This window comes from Pseudophryne corroboree, chromosome 2 (assembly GCF_028390025.1).
Source record: "Pseudophryne corroboree isolate aPseCor3 chromosome 2, aPseCor3.hap2, whole genome shotgun sequence".
Lineage (NCBI taxonomy): Eukaryota > Metazoa > Chordata > Amphibia > Anura > Myobatrachidae > Pseudophryne > Pseudophryne corroboree.
In genome coordinates, this window is record NC_086445.1 from 592,199,440 (window position 1) to 592,219,560 (window position 20,121).

Here is a 20,121-nt window from a genome sequence, read left to right on the forward strand (position 1 = left end):
ATACTGAAATATATTTCAGTCTACATTTCTGCAAGAAAACATTCAATACATGTGTGGGCAGACCTTTAGTTAACATGTTAGCGATATAGGGCCAGAGTCAGAGTTGTACGCTAATGCATTTGCAATTGCGATTTCTAGGCTACAGAACTGCTAATGTAAGCAAGTGAAGCTGCCACCCAGATATGAAAAGAGATGCCCAACAGAGCAATCACAAATCCATTTGCAACTGTGTACACATTCAAAGCCTATACACAACAATGGGGGACATTGACTGCTCGAGTAGGTCTATGGTTACGCAGACTGGCCGTGGCAGTAGCTACACAAGCTTCATGTTTCTCTACATATATGATTGCAGCTAACGTCACATACACGCCCTGAAAACAGCCACTCTATTACCACCCCCAAACGGCCACTTCTTCTCAATCAATCTGCAAAGAAATCCTCACTGCAAGCAGAATCGTAAAGTCACCTTTACACATGCGTAGTGCGATTGCAGCACATGCACCGTCTGCTGATAATCCCTCTATTGTGAAAACATCAATATTAGGAATTAGGCCCATTGTCTTTACTGGTCACTTTGTAATCAATTAGCATTGATTTGCCAGGGGCTATTCAATTAGCCCCAATACCCGACACTAATCAGGCATACTTATCATTATAATTTGTTATCGTATGAAAAAGGAACATTTTTCTCCCGATATAAATGGTAAAAAATCAGCCCTCTCTAATTAAATGGTGTGAGGTAGCAATATGTTTTGGATATAGCATGGTGCATGGCAGGGACGGAATGGAATGGAAAACCAGGCCAGGAACTGTCTGTAAACTAGGCAGCTCTAAGGTAGACGGGGTTTGGTGATGGGGCGTGGTCTGCATAGGACGGGTGGGATATTTCTTCCTCATAGGGCCTGATTCTGAGGCTGTTGCATCCATCATTGTGTTTTTTGCTGCAGTGGCGTCTGTGACTTTATACTACTGCCGCTACAATGCCCATCCCTGGTGTACATCCGTGCATCCGAATATGCAAGGACTGGGGCACACACTTTTAGTGTTGCTATCATGCTTTATGCATATTTATGTGCCGCCATCGGTCGCACCACTGAAACTTTTGCCAGTCCTGTGCTAGGTGTATGGCCTTCAATGTGAGCGTTTCAGCGTCTCTGTATGCAACCCACTCACATCACTCCAAATACACTCCTATACTATACTACATCTGCTTCTGATTAGCCAACCCCCTGTAACCACCCAGGAATGCCCAACATATTACTAATACATTTCAAACATGTTTATGAATCTATACTGCAACAAAAAACTTCACACACTCTTTCTTTACATCTCTGCTATTCATTCACCCAAGCTGCCATTACACAAATGGTTCTATGTATCAAAACAGTCGTTCTCAATCATTTTCCACCTGGGTACCCCTTAAAGCCCATTTCCATTTTATGTATCCCCAGAATTTGCAAAATGAAATGCTTGTAATATAGGTGGTCATTCCGAGTTGTTCGCTCGCTAGCTAGTTTTAGCAGCCGTGCAAACGCTATGCCGCCTCCCACTGGGAGTGTATTTTAACTTAGCAGAAGTGCGAACGAAAGGATCGCAGATCGGCGGCAAAGATTTTTTGTGCAGTTTTACAGTAGCTCAATACCTACTCAGCGCTTGCGATCACTTCAGACTATTCAGTTCCTGTTTTGACGTCACGAACACGCCCTGCGTTCGCCCAGCCACGCCTGCGTTTTTCCTGGCACGCCTGCGTTTTTTCGAACACTCCCTGAAAACGGTCAGTTGACACCTAGAAACGCCCACTTCATGTCAATCACTCTGCGGTCAGCAGTGCGACTGAAAAACTTCACTAGACCCTGTGTGAAACTACATCAGCCGTTGTAAAAGTACGACGCGCGTGCGCATTGCGCCGCATACGCATGCGCAGAACTGACTTTTTTTGCCTCATCGTTGCACAGCGACCGAATGCAGCTAGCGATCAACTTGGAATGACCACCATAGTTGCTATTATATAAAATGTTTAGGCACCTTTATAAAAAGTAATAAATGTTCTATAAACACAATAAAAAAGACAACAGAGAATAAGATGCATCATCGCTTGGAGAGAGATAAAATAGAGAAAGATAAAGTACCAGCCAGTCAGCTCCTACCTGTCATTTTTTCAAACACTGCCTGTAACATGGCAATTAGCAGCTGGCTGGCTGGTATTTTCTCTCTCTACATCTTATCAGTCTCCAATCAATGATGCATGAAGTATATATATATATATATATATATATATATATATATATAGCTGGTATTTTTTCTCTCTCCATCTTATCAGTCTCCAATCAATGATGCATGAAGTATGTGTGTGTATATATATATATATATATATATATACTGCGTTGAAAGAAAGAGGCGGCACTCTGGAGACTCTGGTAAAACGGTGAAATCTGTCACGTGAGACTTTATCTACGTTTCGGGGTGCAAGCCCCCGTCTTCAGGACACACAGTGATCAAACAAGTGAGAAACACACATTTAAATACACTTACCAGGCGCGCTTCCAGCCGTCCTCTCCACGCCGTTGCCCGGCTTCCGGGCTCAGCGCTTCCGGTCAGGTGACCCCGGTCCGTGACGCGAGCTCCCAGTGCCGTCATGCAGGGGGCGGGTGAGGCCGTTGCTATGGTGCGTGCTGCGAATACATAATAAACACAAAAAAATTATCGTGCAGTTCATAAGACAGGACAGGCAATCTAATGCCTGCACCACATGTAATTTCCTGGTTCCGGGGGATTCATTTAAACACCCATATTCGGGCAAGAATATCAAATTAAAGGATGCATACACGTGCAACTCCAAATTCGTGATATATCTACTGTCTTGTCCATGTGGATTACACTACGTGGGCAAGACAGAGTGCACGTTCAAAGTGAGGATGACACAACATAGATCTGCCATTAGGGCAGCATTAGTATCAGGAACCAGTGAGCAGCCAGTGGCACGGCATTTTGCACAGCTAAACACTCACTTTCAACACTGAGGTATCGTATTGTGGATCAGGTGCCGTTCTCCATCAGGGGAGGCGATAGATCGAAGCGCCTCCTACAACTTGAAACCAGATGGATAATAGCGCTGGATACATTGAGACGTAGAGGACTTAATGAGACTTTGGGCATGAGTAGTTTTGCTTAAACCTGGGGCCAATTGAGCAAATTTAGACAGGATGAGATATTCCCTTGACAGATCTATTTAATAGCCATCTTCCCTGATCATTGAATATTAAATAATAATTGTTGATATATAATGAGTACTAAACACATATAAGGTTGTTCAGAATAGTTTTTTTTGCATGACAAGTTCCTTAATGTACTAGGTGGAGCCAACTGGTAAGTTTTCACATTCATTTATGTATTCAAATGTTTTTTAGTATGTTACGTCAGCACGATCGAGCACCCCAAGGCATTTTTTAACCAATACAGGACGCCTCCAGCAAAACTTTTTTATTTTTTACTTGCACAGGAGTCTTTCTCTCTTAGCACTTTACTGACACAAAAAAGCAGATTTTGCACATATCACGGCTGGTGATACATATTGGCAGATTCCACAGCGGTTGGAACGACACCCTGCAACATCAGGACATTGCATGTATATTTTCACGTTTTAAATTTCCACAAGATGGCGCAAGGTGGAGAGGACATAGACGATTTGTCCACATACTTTCAGCAGTGTGACAATTTTGAAACATTGAGTTTTTCAGAGGCCGAGGCTGAGAATATCCTGTACAGTGAGCCTGCATTTAATGCTGATGATGTTACCACAAATGATGACCTGTATAGAGATTTGTTCAAGCTCAAAAAGAGGGAGATTGATTTTCTGTTTCACGGCAAGACCCTGTCAGATTATTACAGGGCAAAGCAAATACCACGTGGGTTTCGGATCCACAATATGCCCACTATAGGCAGGTAAAGCATCCCTTTCTGCAAACGCTGGATTTCGGTGTTAAACAAATGCTCTATAGACTTAATCCTCTTAGTGATAGAGGAATCCAAGAGAGAGCTGTCCCTGACCAAACAAAACATTACCAAGTTTGAGACAGAACACCTAGCAAGTTTATCCACAGATACCACCACCAAATGGATAGATAAACTGACACAGCAATTAGAGCAATATCAACGCGAGCTGATCAAATACAAAAAAGACAAATTGGCTCGGGTACAGCAGGATTATTCACAACACAAAGTATACTCCTGGTTGGGAGCCAACACACCAAAACAACAGCAAGGTCCGAGGGGAACGTTCAGGAGAAGAACCAATGTACGCTTCATCAGTACATCTGCCAGTGACACTGACGAGCCTAATACCAGCACAGGGGCTGAGACCATGCAGGGGGGCCCTTTAGGGGCTCACACCCGGGCTGGAGGCAAAGACAGAAGAACAAACCCACGAGGAGGGGCGGGCAGACGAGGCGGAGGGAGAGGATTGAAAACCGACAAAAAGCCTCCGAAAGGAACGCGCAATTAATTTTCAATTTATCCTCCAGACCACTTTCCCCTGAAGCCATAGGGGTATTGAGCAAAGGATTGTCATATGTTCCTACTCATACCCCTGATGAGACACAATGGAAAATTGATAATTACCGGCTACAAAGGAGATTAAAACTACAAGAACATTATGGCAAAAACCCAAAGGCTGCTGACAATATGGACAAGTCTTTGTCATCCCAGGTTTTAAGGAAGATCAAACCCAAGTCAAACTTTGAACCAGTATCGGTAAATCCCTCTATAAAAACCTTTTCTCGGATGCTGGAGGGTACCCTGGCAGAAGACAAGGGAAGAACTCGGTCTAATCTGACCAAAGATGATAAGCAGGCCCTGACGGAGTTACGAACACGGGATGACATAGTACTTCGCGGAGCGGATAAGGGAGGTGCCATCGTTGTGATGGATAAAGATCAATATATGATGGAATGCACCAGATTACTGAGTGACACTTCAACATATGCAAGCTTGCCCAGGGATCCCACTCAACAATTTCATAAAGAGTTGGACATATTATTGACTGAGGCAGTTAGCCAAGGCATTATATCCAATACAATATTCAGAGCATTGTCTAAACCTCATCCTGTAGTCCCGCTATTTTATGTCATCCCTAAGATACATAAGGATGCACACAATCCCCCCGGCAGACCTATTATTTCTGCCCGGGGGTCATTGTGTGAGGCTATATCCATTTACTTAGATGCCTTTCTGCAGCCATGTATCCAACATACACATACTCACCTTAAGGATACCTCTACTTTATTAAGAAAGCTTGAGGATCTGGGGACAGTACCTGAAAGCACTTTACTTGCCTCTCTTGATGTGTCCAGTTTGTACACCTGTATTCCCCATGAGATGGGAATACAGGCGGTAAAATCATTGATCACCAATAATGCATTGTATGATGGCCCAGAGATAGATTTTTTTCTGAAATTATTAAGGTTTACGTTAACCCATAATTATTTTGTCCACGACAATAAGTTTTTCATCCAATTAACGGGGTGTGCGATGGGGTCCTGTGTGGCCCCGTCGTTCGCCAATTCATACATGTGGGCAGTTGACCAAGATTTGTTTCTCAGCCAGCCAGTTATTACACAGCATTTAACTTTATACCTTCGTTACATAGATGATCTGTTACTCTTCTGGGCAGGGCCACAACATACTCTTGAAGATTGGATAAAAGCTCACAATTTGTCTTCCAGCCCGGTCAAATTAACCATGACCGTAGATCCGCAACAGATAGATTTCCTTGACGTACATATCTCAATCAGGGATAGTAAGATCAACACATCCATGTATACTAAAAGCACTGACCGCAATACTTTATTGCGGTATGACAGTTTTCACCCCAGGGCTACAATTAATATTTTACCGTATTCACAGATGCTAAGGGTATGTAGGATCAATAGTGATCCACAGGTCAGGGATCAACAGTTAGATGATATGTACACTAAATTTAAGGATCGGGGGTATCCTGACAGGTTGTTAGATGGGGCAAGGGCTAAAGCTATCAGAATACCCAGACAACAATTATTAGCGGAACGAGACCAAACCACTAAAGAAAAAAGGTTCCCTTGGGTTAATCAATTTAATACATCCAGCAGGTACACAAGCAGAAGAGCTAAGGAACTTTGGCCAATTATAAGCACTGACCCTGAGCTGAAGATGCTTAAAGATACTAAATTGATGCCGTGTTATACACGGAGCCGGAACATCAGAAGCTTAGTTGTTAAAACTGATGTTACCAAAAAAATCCCAGAACAGAAGGTAGTTTAACCAGGTCCAGAAAGGGATGCTACAGGTGTGGTTGCACCACATGTAATTTCCTGGTTCCGGGGGATTCATTTAAACACCCATATTCGGGCAAGAATATCAAATTAAAGGATGCATACACATGCAACTCCAAATTCGTGATATATCTCCTGTCTTGTCCATGTGGATTACACTACGTGGGCAAGACAGAGTGCACGTTCAAAGTGAGGATGACACAACACAGATCTGCCATTAGGGCAGCATTAGTATCAGGAACCAGTGAGCAGCCAGTGGCACGGCATTTTGCCACAGCTAAACACTCACTTTCAGCACTGAGGTATCGTATTGTGGATCAGGTGCCGTTCTCCATCAGGGGAGGCGATAGATCGAAGCGCCTCCTACAACTTGAAACCAGATGGATAATAGCGCTGGATACATTGAGACCTAGAGGACTTAATGAGACTTTGGGCATGAGTAGTTTTGCTTAAACCTGGGGCCAATTGAGCAAATTTAGACAGGATGAGATATTCCCTTGACAGATCTATTTAATAGCCCTCTTCCCTGATCATTGAATATTAAATATTAATTGTTGATATATAATGAGTACTAAACACATATAAGGTTGTTCAGAATAGTTTTTTTTGCATGACAAGTTCCTTAATGTACTAGGTGGAGCCAACTGCTAAGTTTTCACATTCATTTATGTATTCAAATGTTTTTTAGTATGTTACGCCAGCACGATCGAATTTGGTGCATTTTAGCTCAATGTTTTCACAGATGTTAGATATGTTTCAGGCAGGCATTAGATTGCCTGTCCTGTCTTATGAACTGCACGATCATTTTTTTGTGTTTATTATGTATTCGCAGCACGCACTATAGCAACGGCCTCACCCGCCCCCTGCATGACGGCACTGGGAGCTCGCGTCACGGACCGGGGTCACCTGACCGGAAGTGCTGAGCCCAGAAGCCGGGCAACGGCGTGGAGAGGACGGCTGGAAGCTCGCCTGGTAAGTGTATTTAAATGTGTGTTTCTCACTTGTTTGATCACTGTGTGTCCTGAAGACGGGGGCTTGCACCCCGAAACGTAGATAAAGTCTCACGTGACAGATTTCACCGTTTTACCAGAGTCTCCAGAGTGCCGCCTCTTTCTTTCAACGCAGTAGATATACAGACTGTCGGGTCTGTCTGGGAGGGCACCGGAGCGTGAGCCTTGCTCCATCAGCCCATGGGAGAGTGCCAGACATATTCCTCTAATATATATATATATATATATATATATATTAGAGATGAGCGAGTTCGGTTCTCCGAGATCCGAACCCCCCCGAACTTCACCTATTTTACACGGTTCCGAGGCAGTCTCGGATCTTCCCACCTTGCTCGGTTAACCCGAACGCGGCCGAACGTCATCATCCCGCTGTCGGATTCTCGCGAGATTCGTATTCTATATAAAGAGCCGCGCATCGCCGCCGTTTTCACTCGTGCATTGGAGATTGAACGGAGAGGATGTGGCTACGTTCTCTCCCTGAAAAGCTCCATATCTGTGCTTGGTGTGCTGCAAATATCTGTGCTCAGTGTGCTGCAAATATCTGTGCTCAGTGTGCTGCAAATATCTACGTTCTCTGCCTGAAAAGCTCCATATCTGTGCTCAGTGTGCTGCAAATATCTGTGCTCAGTGTGCTGCATTTTGGTGACCAACAGTATATAGTTCTACAGTACAGTAGGCCATTGCTGTATCTTGCAGCTCTGTGTCACTGCAAGTATCCATTCCATATCTGTGCTGCATTTTTGTGAGCAGTATATATAGTCGTATAGTGCAGCATTTTGGTGACCAACAGTATATAGTTGTACAGTACAGTAGGCCATTGATATAATAATATTACTGGCATATAATTCCACACATTAAAAAATGGAGAACAAAAATGTGGAGGGTGAAATAGGGAAAGATCAAGATCCACTTCCACCTAGTGCTGAAGCTGCTGCCATTAGTCATGGCAGAGACGATTCAATGCCATCAACGTCATCTGCCAAGGCCGATGCCCAATGTCATAGTAGAGAGCATGTAAAATCCAAAAAACTAAAGTTCAGTAAAATGACCCAAAAATCTAAATTAAAAGCGTCTGAGGAGAAGCGTAAACTTGCCAATATGCCATTTACGACACAGAGTGGCATGGAACGACTGAGGCCCTGTCCTATATTCATGGCTAGTGGTTAAGCTTCACAAGAGGATGGATGCACTCATCCTCCCGCTAGAAAACTTAAAAGAGTTAAGATGGCAAAAGCACAGCAAAGAACTGTGCGTTCTTCTAAATCACAAATCCCCAAGGAGAGTCCAATTGTGTCGGTTGCGATGCCTGACCTTGAAGTCGGAAGACCACTTGTACTACTTCCAGTAAGCAATTGACTGTCCTACAGTCCTTTGCGAGGAAGATGAAATAACACAGCAGTCATCCTGTTGTAAAGCGGATAACTCAGGCCTTGGCAGCTGTGTTGGTGTTAGACGTGTGTCCGGTATCCGGCGTTAGTTCACAGGGACTTAGAGAATTTCTTGAGGTAGTGTGTCCCGGTACCAAATACCATCTAGGTTTCACTTCTCTAGGCAGGCGATACCGAGAATGTATACAGACGTCAGAAAAAGAGTCACCAGTGTCCTAAAAAATTCAGTTGTACCCAATGTCCACTTAACCACGGACATGTAAACAAGTGGAGCAGGGCAGACTCAGGACTATATGACTGTGACAGCCCACTGGGTAGATGTATTGCCTCCTGCAGCAAGAACAGCAGCGGCGGCGGCACCAGTAGCAGCATCTCGCAAACGCCAACTCGTTCCTAGGGAGGCTATGCTTTGTATCACCGCTTTCCGTAAGAGGTTGTCAGCTGTGTGCCTTTTGGGCAACTGAGGAACATCATCGCAGAATGGCTTACCCCAATTGGACTCTCCTGGGGATTTGTGACATCGGACAACGCCACCAATATTGTGCGTGCATTACATGTGGGCAAATTCCAGCATGTCCCATGTTTTGCACATACATTGAATTCGGTGGTGCAGAATTTTTTTTAAAACGACAGAGATGCCGTCGGTGGCCCGAAGAATTGCGGGCCACTTTCGGCATTGAGTCACCACGTGCCGAAGACTGGAGCACCAGCAAACACTCCTGAACCTGCCCCGCCATCATCTGAAGCAAGAGGTGGCAACGAGGTGGAATTCAACCCTCTATATGCTTCAGAGGATGGAGGAGCAGCAAAAGGCCATTCAAGCCTATACATCTGCCTACGATATAGGCAAAGGAGGGGGACTGCACCTGACTCAAGCGCAGTGAAGTCAGTTCAGACACTGCCAGCCTGAGTCAGGTCATTCAGCTCATCAGGCTTTTGCAGAAGCAGCTGGAGAGATTGAAGGAGGAGCTAAAACGGAGCGATTCGCTTAACCAGGATTCACGGGTGGTCAATCTGTTGAAATCAGAGCACTACATTTTGGCCACCGTGCTCGATCCTAGGTTTAAAGCCTACGTTGTATCTCTCTTTCCGCAGACACAAGTCTGCAGAGGTTCAAAGACCTGCTGGTGAGACACTTGTCAACTCAAGCGGAACGTGACCCATCAACAGCTCCTCCTTCACATTCTCCCGCAACTGGGGCTGCGAGGAAAAGGCTAAGAATTCCGAGCCCACCCGCTGGCAGTGATGCAGGGCAGTCTGGAGCGAGTGCTGACATCTGGTCCGGACTGAAGGACCTGCCAACGATTACTGACATGTCGTCTACTGTCACTGCATATGATTCTGTCACCATTGAAAGAATGGTGGAGGATTATATGAGTGACAGCATCCAAGTAGGCACGTCAGACAGTCCGTACGTATACTGGCAGGAAAAAGAGGCAATTTGGAGGCCCTTGCAAAAACTGGCTTTATTTTACCTAAGTTGCCCCCTTTCCAGTGTGTACTCCGAAAGAGTGTTCAGTGCAGCCGGTCACCTTGTCAGCAATCGGCGTACGAGGTTACTTCCACAAAATGTGGAGAAGATGATGTTCATCAAAATGAATTATAAATATAATCAGTTCCTCCGTGGAGATATTCACCAGCAATTGCCTCCAGAAAGTACACAGGGACCTGAGATGGTGGATTCCAGTGGGGACGAATTAATACTCTGTGAGGAGGGGGATGTACACAGTGAAAGAGGTGAGGAATCGGAGGATGATGATGAGGTCGACATCTTGCCTCTGTAGAGCCAGTTTGAGCAAGGAGAGATTGATTGCTTCTTTTTTTGGTGGGGGGCCCAAACCAACCAGTCATTTCAGTCACAGTCGTGTGGCAGACCCTGTCGCTGAAATGATGGGTTTGTTAAAGTGTACATGTCCTGTTTATACAACATAAGGGTGGGTGGGAGGGCCCAAGGACAATTCCATCTTGCACCTCTTTTTTTATTTTATTTATCTTTGCATCATGTGATGTTTGGGGCCAAGTTTTTTAAAGTGCCATCCTGTCTGACACTGCAGTGCCACTCCTAGATGGGCCAGGTGTTTGTGCCGTTGACTTGTGTCGCTTAGCTTAGCCATCCAGTGACCACAGTGCACCTCTTTTTCTCTTTTCTTTGCATCATGTGATGTTTGGGGCCAATTTTTTTAAGTGCCATCCTGTCTGACACTGCAGTGCCACTCCTAAATGGGCCAGGTGTTTGTGCCGCCCACTTGGGTCGCTTAGCTTAGTCATCCAGCGACCTCGGTGCAAATTTTAGGACTAAAAATAATATTGTGAGGTGTGAGGTGTTCAGAATAGACTGGAAATGAGTGTAAATTATGGTTATTGAGGTTAATAATACTATAGGATCAAAATGACCCCCAAATTCTATGATTTAAGCTGTTTTTGAGGGGGTGTTGAAAAAAAACACCCGAATGCAAAACGCACCCGAATCCGACAAAAAATTTTCAGGGAGGTTTTGCCAAAACGCGTCCGAATCCAAAACACAGCCGCGGAACCGAATCCAAAACCAAAACACAAAACCCAAAAAATTTCCGGTGCACATCTCTAATATAAATAACACATCCTAGATCTGAATGAATGAAATATTCTTATTAAATACTTTGTTCTTTACATAGTTGAATGTGCTGACAACAAAATCACACAAAAATTATCAATGGAAATCAAATTTATTAACCCATGGAGGTCTGGATTTGGAGTCACACTCAAAATTAAAGTGGAAAAACACACTACAGGCTGATCCAACTTTGATGTAATGTCCTTAAAACAAATCAAAATGAGGCTCAGTAATGTGTGTGGCCTCCACGTGCCTGTATGACCTCCCTACAACGCCTGGGCATGCTCCTGATGAGGTGGCGGATGGTTTCCTGAGGGATCTCCTCCCAGATCTGGACTAAAGCATCCGCCAACTCCTGGACAGTCTGTGGTGCAACGTGGCGTTGGTGGATGGAGCGAGACATGATGTCCCAGATGTGCTCAATTGGATTCAGGTCTGGGGAACGGGCGGGCAGTCCATAGCATCAATGCCTTCGTCTTGCAGGAACTGCTGACACACTCCAGCCACATGAGGTCTAGCATTGTCTTGCATTAGGAGGAACCCAGGGCCAACCGCACCAGCATATGGTCTCACAAGGGGTCTGAGGATCTCATCTCGGTACCTAATGGCAGTCAGGCTACCCCTGGCGAGCACATGGAGGGCTGTGCAGCCCCCCAAAGAAATGCCAACCCACACCATTACTGACCCACTGCCAAACCGGGTATGCTGGAGGATGTTGCAGGCAGCAGAACGTTCTCCTTGGCATCTCCAGACTCTGTCACGTCTGTCACATGTGCTCAGTGAGAACCTGCTTTCATCTGTGAAGAGCACAGGGCGCCAGTGGCGAATTTGCCAATCTTGGTGTTCTCTGGCAAATGCCAAACTTCCTGCACGGTGTTGGGCTGTAAGCACAACCCCCACCTGTGGACGCCGGGCCCTCATACCACCCTCATGGAGTCTGTTTCTGTTCGTTTGAGTAGACACATGCACATTTGTGGCTTGCTGGAGGTCATTTTGCAGGGCTCTAGCAGTGCTCCTCCTGTTCCTCCTTGCACAAAGGCGGAGGTAGCGGTCCTGCTGCTGGGTTGTTGCCCTCCTACGGCCTCCTCCACGTCTCCTGATGTATTGGCCTGTCTCCTGGTAGTGCCTCCATGCTCTAGACACTACGCTGACAGACACAGCAAACCTTCTTGCCACAGCTCACATTGATGTGCCATCCTGGATGAGCTGCACTACCTGAGCCACTTGTGTGGGTTGTAGACTCCGTCTCATGCTACCACTAGAGTGAAAGCACCGCCAGCTTTCAAAAGTGACCAAAACATCAGCCAGAAAGCATAGGAGCTGAGAAGTGGTCTGTGGTCACCACCTGCAGAACAACTCCTTTATTGGGGGTGTCTTGCTAATTGCCTATAATTTCCACCTGTTGTCTATTCCATTTGCACAACAGCATGTGAAATTGATTGTCAATCAGTGTTGCTTCCTAAGTGGACAGTTTGATTTCACAGAAGTGTGATTGACTTGGAGTTACATTGTGTTGTTTAAGTGTTCCCTTTATTTTTTTGAGCAGTGTATATATATATATATATATATATATATATATATATATATATATATACACCAGTGTACTGTATGTTGTAATCAGGGCCGGTTCTTGGGCTCTGTGCGCCCCGGGCGGCAATAGGGGGCGTGGCTTTGTACAGGGGGCGTGGTCATTTACGCCCCCTGTACAGACTGAAAATGTGCGGTGCGCGATGACGGATCTTGCCCTGGTGCGGCGCCCTCCGGAAGGCGGCGCCCCGGGCAAAAGTTCTGCTTGCCCGTGGCAAGATCCGCTACTGGTTGTAATCTCACAGTCAGTGATCTGTGCAGACAAGGATTAGAAACATTTGCAGTGGACGAAGTGAGACGTGATACAAGTGACCACTAGGTGGCAGAGTAAATCCATAAGCTGACAACTATATCCTGTCGTACTGTATATGGAGCAGTTGTAGAAAGTTTATGGCTGACACAAAAAAAAAAGAAAAAATATTAACTCTAACAGGAACAGTGATAAATATACCTCAATTAACCAGATGTTGTGGGAAGAAAAAAGAAAAGCTAGGTGGTACAACCAATGAATAGGTTAAAGTACAGAAAATCTATATAAAGTAGATTGTGCCAGGCTGTTAATCAGATAATGTTCCAGTGCAAAGAGAGTGAAATTAAATGAAGCAGGTCAGTCTGCAAAGCGTAATAGAGGGGTAAGGTAATACAATACCTGTGCACAGTCTCCTTCTGGGCTCCCTAGTCTCTATACGGCGCTGTTGACTTTGGACACTAGGGGACCCTAGTGCTGTCCCAGAGTCTAATGCGCATGCGCAGGTCTCCAGGGAAATGTCGCTGTGACCGCCACACCATTTTCCCAGTAATTTCTGTAGCGCTGCTGTTGCCGACGCAGGACTCCAGACTGTTAATATTGAACAAAAATGTGTGCAAGGTGTGCAGTGTGGGCACCGCACACACACTGCACCCATTATAAATAAAAATTTCACGGACTTCCGGTTCCGGGTGCATGGAGTGAGCTGCTCCTTCTCACAGCTCCGCTCCGTGCCCGGCTACTTTGCCACTTTTGCAAGGCTTAAACGCCTCCAAACCTCACCACTTCAACCCTCCCCACCTGGGGTATACCTGTGATGGACAAATTTGTAACTTCCACGCAGCCGCCGCGCTCGCAGCAGCAGGCGCTGCTACAAGTGAAGAGAGGAGCGGTTCCTGTCATGGCGCCAGACGGCGTCTCCCGTGATCACTCCCCGGCGTCCAATAAGTCAGTGTCGGACACGCAGGACTGCGCTTCGGAAACCTCCTCCAGACACCGCGACAGCCCGCTTCTAAATGGGGATCTGGTGGACGCCATCTCAACCACCATGGGCCCGTTACTGACCAAGGCGGTGAGTGATATTACAGCGCAGCTGCAACACTTCAATACACGAGTTTCCACTGCGGAGAACCGGATAGGCTCCATAGCCCACAATATTGCTGATATGCAGTGTGAAATAAAACGTCTTGAAAAAGACAACTATGCCTTTATTAACAAACTGGAGGAAATCGAAAATCGTTCCAGACGTAATAACATTAGGATTGTGGGTCTCCCTGAATCCCTGAAAGGGGCCTCCTTGGAGAATTTTGTCACTAACACTTTACCCACCCTCCTTGGCATTCAGGATGCCTGTAAAGAAATGGTTATAGAACGGGTGCATCGTATTGGCCCCCCTCCCCGCCAGAATGATACCCGTCCCAGAGTGACCATCTTTGAATGTCAGTTACACACATAAGTTGGAAATATGGCGTGCCTCCAGGAAACAGCCTGTCCTGAATTGGGAAGGCAAAAACCTTAGGCTTTTTCAAGACTTTTCTGCCGAATTGACGAAAGCACGGCGTGCCTTCTCCCCTATCTGCTCCCGGCTTATTGCTGACAAGAAAAAGTTTGCACTGATTTATCCTGCTAAGTTAAGGATCTTTGACAAGGATAGACATTATGACTTCACCACCCCGGATGACGCTGCGGATTTCCTATGCGAAGGTCGCTCTCGCTCAGAGACAGACATCTCTGACACTAACTGACCATGCGGACATCACCAGTCTTGTCCCTCCACGAATGCTGCTCACCGCCTGCATACTGTCCTGACCTGTAGCCTGAAGCTCAGGTTTTTGCAACCTTTGTCATATATGTCCATATAAAGCTCCGGCTCCATCACATGTTGTCCCGCTTTCAGAAGAGGTTCAGGTTCTTATTTTCTCCCCGGGCACGGAGGGAGTAATGCTCCGGGTTTATGTTGGTTTGGTCCCTGCACCTATGGGTGCTCCAAGTTTTTCCGGGCTTCCGGGAGTTATGTGAATGTTTCATAACTGTCCTGAACGCGCTAGTCGTGTTCTTTAATGTTTTGTCTTTGTCTATGTGTCCCTCCTCCCCTTCCTCTGTTGCCTTCCCAGTGTCTCTCCTCCTCTCTATACTGGTTACACTTTCCCTTTCCCTGGATACCTTACAACTCAGTTTACAATGCATGTGTATATGTAATGGCTGAAATTAAGATTGGATCCTTAAACGTAGGGGGCTTTAACTCCCCTGCGAAGCGAAGGAAAATATTGCTATACTGTAATAGATTACATTTAGACATTGTTTTTATTCAAGAGGCACAATTGGTTCATGAGGAAATGTTGAAATTACAAATGTTGGGGTGGAAGTTATTAGCCAGTGCTTCTTTTAATTCCAGGTCCCGTGGGGTTGCCATTCTGATTAAACGTCAGCTCCCATGTGAGCTCCTCAAGATGATTCCAGACACAGAAGGCAGATTTGTCATGGCCCACATTACTCTTCACTCCAAACGATACACTCTATGCAATATCTATGCCCCAACAGTATACAAAAGACACTTCTTTGTAAAATTGATTACGCTATTGACCCCTTACATGGAGGAAGGTCTGATGGTATGTGGTGATTTCAACCTCGTCTCTGATGTTTACCTAGATAGATCATCTGCCCCCTCACACACTTTCTCACTTCCCAAGTACGGTATTCCCCATTTTTCCACACAATTAGCCCTAGTGGACATCTGGAGAACCACAAATCCCACTGTCAAAATGTATACCTGTATGTCTGCAGCGTATCACACCCTGTCGCGCATAGACTACCTGTTGCTGTCCCTGGCCTTGTTCACGAGAGTCTCGTCCGTGGAGATTGAGCCGATTTCTGTCTCAGACCACTCTTTGCAATGGTTCTCTTTACACGTTTCAGACGAACCCCCTAACAAAATCATATGGCGTTTTCCATTCCACCTTTTGACCTCCCTAGAATTTAAATCCATGCTTCGAACTAGTTGGGAGGAGTACCACACGAACAACCAATCCCATGCGATTGATAACCCCCCTCTATTCTGGCAAGCAGCTAAGTCGGTCCTAAGGGGACACATTCTGTCATATGTGGCCCGTCCAAACAAATCTTATGCCGCCACTTATTTATTATTGCAGAGTCGGTTATCCTCAGCTTACTCAGCTTATTGTTCAGAGACCCCATGCAACCAATAAACAAGTTTACCTCACTGCTAAGACTCACTTTAACGAATTCTTAAACACTAGAGGGAATAAATCCTTATATGCGGTCAATTATCGCTACCACCGGTTTGGAAACAAGTCTGGTAAACTACTAACTAATATGTTAAAGGGCACGAGACCCTTCTCTTTAGTTCAACCACTGAAGACATCTGACGGATCCATGACATCCTCTAATGTCCAAATAGTCTCTGTCCTTAAAGACTTCTATGCGTCCCTCTACTCACCTGGCCCTGCTCTGTCCCCTGAGAATGTCTCTCTCGCAGACTCCATATCTCCCCCTGACTCTGACTTTACTCTCCCTAAACTAGCCGCCCCTCTAGATGCAGAATTGACAGTCCCCATAAGTCCAGCGGAGGTCTCTTACGTGGTTGGGACCCTGAAGCAGGGGACCGCCCCGGGCCCCGATGGATTTGGCAGTTGCTTCTACAAACTAATGCTTCCGTGCATTCAGGACACATTGGTGCTAGTTTTTAATCACATATTGCAGTCGGGTTAGGCCCCTCTATATTTTAATGCAGCTTATATCAGAGTATTACCCAAACCAGGCCGGGACCTAACCTTACCAGCCTCTTATAGGCCAATTTCCTTGTTAAACTCGGATTATAAGATTCTTACTAAGATTTTATCTGAAAGGCTTAAAAAGATATTACCTTCTATTATACATCCGGATCAAACTGGGTTTATATCAGGTAGGCACTCGGTCCTGAATGTACGGAAGGTCATAGCGGCAATACAACACTTACAACACACCTCAGGCTCTTCTCCACCAGGCGTCATCCTGTCACTAGACGCAGAGAAGGCATTTGACCTGGTTCTGTGGCCACATCTTTTCAATACCATGTCTACCTTTGGGTTTTCCTCCACTTTCATCTCGTATATTAAACTTTTATACTCTAATCCCCTCTCGCAGATACTATGTAACGGCCAGATTTCGGACCGCTTCCCCCTGCACAGAGGCACACGACAGGGGTGCCCTCTTTCCCCTCTCCTCTTTGCAATTGCCATCAAGCCACTTGCCATTCTCCTACGCAACTCATCTGGTTTTAAAGTTATAACAATCTCCAACTGCATATTAAAAGTTTCCCTTTATGCAGACGATATGCTACTCTTTGTCACGGACCCGCTTACCTCGATTCCACACATTATGGCCCTGATCGAAGCCTTCGGATTAATTTCCGGCTATAAAGTTAATGTAGAAAAGTCAGAATTGATGCCGATAGGTTCATATACCTTGGACCTAGCATCTGCCCCAGCCTTCTCCCGATTTCAGATTAGTTTGTCTCAAATCAAATATCTTGGGGTCCATGTCACCAGATGGGTAGAGGACTTATATAAGGCAAATTGCTCCCATATTATCCAAAAAGTGACTGCCTTGATGCGGTCATGGAGCCATCTTCCTTTATCTCTATTGGGGAGGGCGGCGGCGGTAAAGACAGTTATATTCCCTAAAATATTTTATATGATCCAAATGCTCCCTATTGCTCTCTCCAATGGGGATATTCTCTCCATCAACTCTGCCATCTCCTCATTTTTATGGAATGGAAAGCGTCCCCGTATTGCCCTGGCCAAACTTATGCTTCCCAAAAAACTGGGAGGCCTAGGGATCCCTGATTTCAAAGCATATACCACCGCTGTTTTCTTCCGCTATGCTGGTGACTGGTTGTTAGACGACTCCACCTTCACAGACGTAGCACTGGACAATGCCATTTTCGCTCCCCTCTCCCCCGCAGCACTACTACACCTCAAATCGTCAAGTATCCCTCCCTCAGTGTATTCAAATATCATGTTCCACGATACTTACATTAACTGGATAAGCCTTCACAAGAAACTGAAAAGAGATTTTCGGTACTCCCCCTATCTTCCCCTATGGGGTAACCCAGACTTCTCTCCCTCCCTGAACAACCCCGCGTTCCGGGTTTGGAGACGTAAGGGTGTGGCTCTCGTGAACAAGGTCTTTGAACCAGGTGGCAATGTCATCCCCTTTGCTGATCTCCAGGACCAATTCTTCCTTCCCAGCAGCATGTTTTACCTATACCTCCAGGTCAGACATTATGCATAATCTCTCCCTCGCCAGGTCCCCACCCCGTCCAATACACACATCATTCTCCATCTCCTACAATCTCGCTCATCCATAGGGTACAGACTTAATTACATCTATCCCCGGCTCATTTCTGCTAAACCAGAGGTCACCCAACTTTCAAATAAAATACTCTGCAGCTGGGTCACGGACATACCCTCTCTCATTACAGGCTATGATCTCATGTTTACCCAATACTTAGCGTACTCTAAACATCTGCAATCTGCCTACTTACAAGAAACTCACTTTAGATTTATTCATAGAGCCTACATTTCTCCCGCCCAGAGGAAACACATGTCCGGTAATGAACCAGGTGTCTGCATGAAATGTTCTATGTCTAATGCAAAATTCTATCACTGTTTTTGGGGGTGTTCCAAAATATATAGATTCTGGTGCAAGGTAATAGGATATATCAATGAAATTCTCAAAGTCTCACTCTTACCTTCACCTGAAGCATGTTTATTATTTTGGTTCGACGACTGGGTGTTGGGGCCTAGACCCCATTCACGAATACCCTTCCTTGTCATTATTTTAACTTTGGCAAAAAAGTTAGTTCTACTTCATTGGATTAAAAAAACAGCTCCCACTATACTGGAGTTGAAGTCTCGTCTTCTCCAGTTGATGTATTTTGACATGAAATCTTTGCTTCTCAATGAACCATTGTCTCTTTCCACATACCACATTAAATGGGACTCATTTCTGGATTCATTGGATGCCCAGTCCAAACGAACTTTCTCCCTTTACTTTAGGAACCAAGACTGGTCCAGAATACAATCCCACTTTGATTGCGGATTGCCTCCAAATATTCCACCTAGTTAAGGGATACCTTTAACCTTGACTTTTCTACAGTATTAAGGCCTTATATACTCAATCTATCGCTCCTTACCCCTTACAGTTTAAGATTGTATCCATATGCTAACCATTTGCTTATAATACACTGTACACTGGTATCCCAGGTCTATCCCCCCAGATACTACTCCATCCCTTTACATCCTGTTTTCCCTCCCCATCCTCTTGACTCAATCCATTTTTGTTCCTGTCTTGTCGTTTACCCTGTCTGTTATGTCGTAACAAATTCCCAGATTTCAGATGAGATGATACTCTCGCTCAATACTTGAATATCAGACCAATTAGCCGATTGTCTTGTTCCTGTTATGAAGAGTGTCTATCATTGTTACTGCAGAATCTGTACAACTGTGAAAATACAATAAAATGTGTTTACAAAAAAAAATTCACACAGAAAAGCAAATTATCAGGTCAATAATTTCTATACTGTAATTTGCCGATCAACACAAGTATTTCTTCTGTGTGAAAGGTTCAACCAGAGCTGAAATTGCCGGGTCTTCGATCCTGGTAAAAAAAAAAAAACAGGGTTGAAGTCCCGGAAATTTCGTCCTGTGCTGACCCTTTCAAACAGAAAAAGGACCTTAGTTGATCGACCGATAATTTGCCTTTTCTGTGTGAAAGGGGTATAAGTAGACTCATATCAGTTAGTATTAAATGACCATACAGTGTCTGCCCAGGCAAAGGCAGACAAAGGAATGTGTGGCATACTTGCCTACCTGACCCTCTCCATGAGGGAGAAAATGCTCTGTTCCTGGACTTTCCTGGTAATGTATGATTGCCATCACCTGGGGTGAAACACCTTTCTTATCAATTACCTAGCTCACCACAGGTG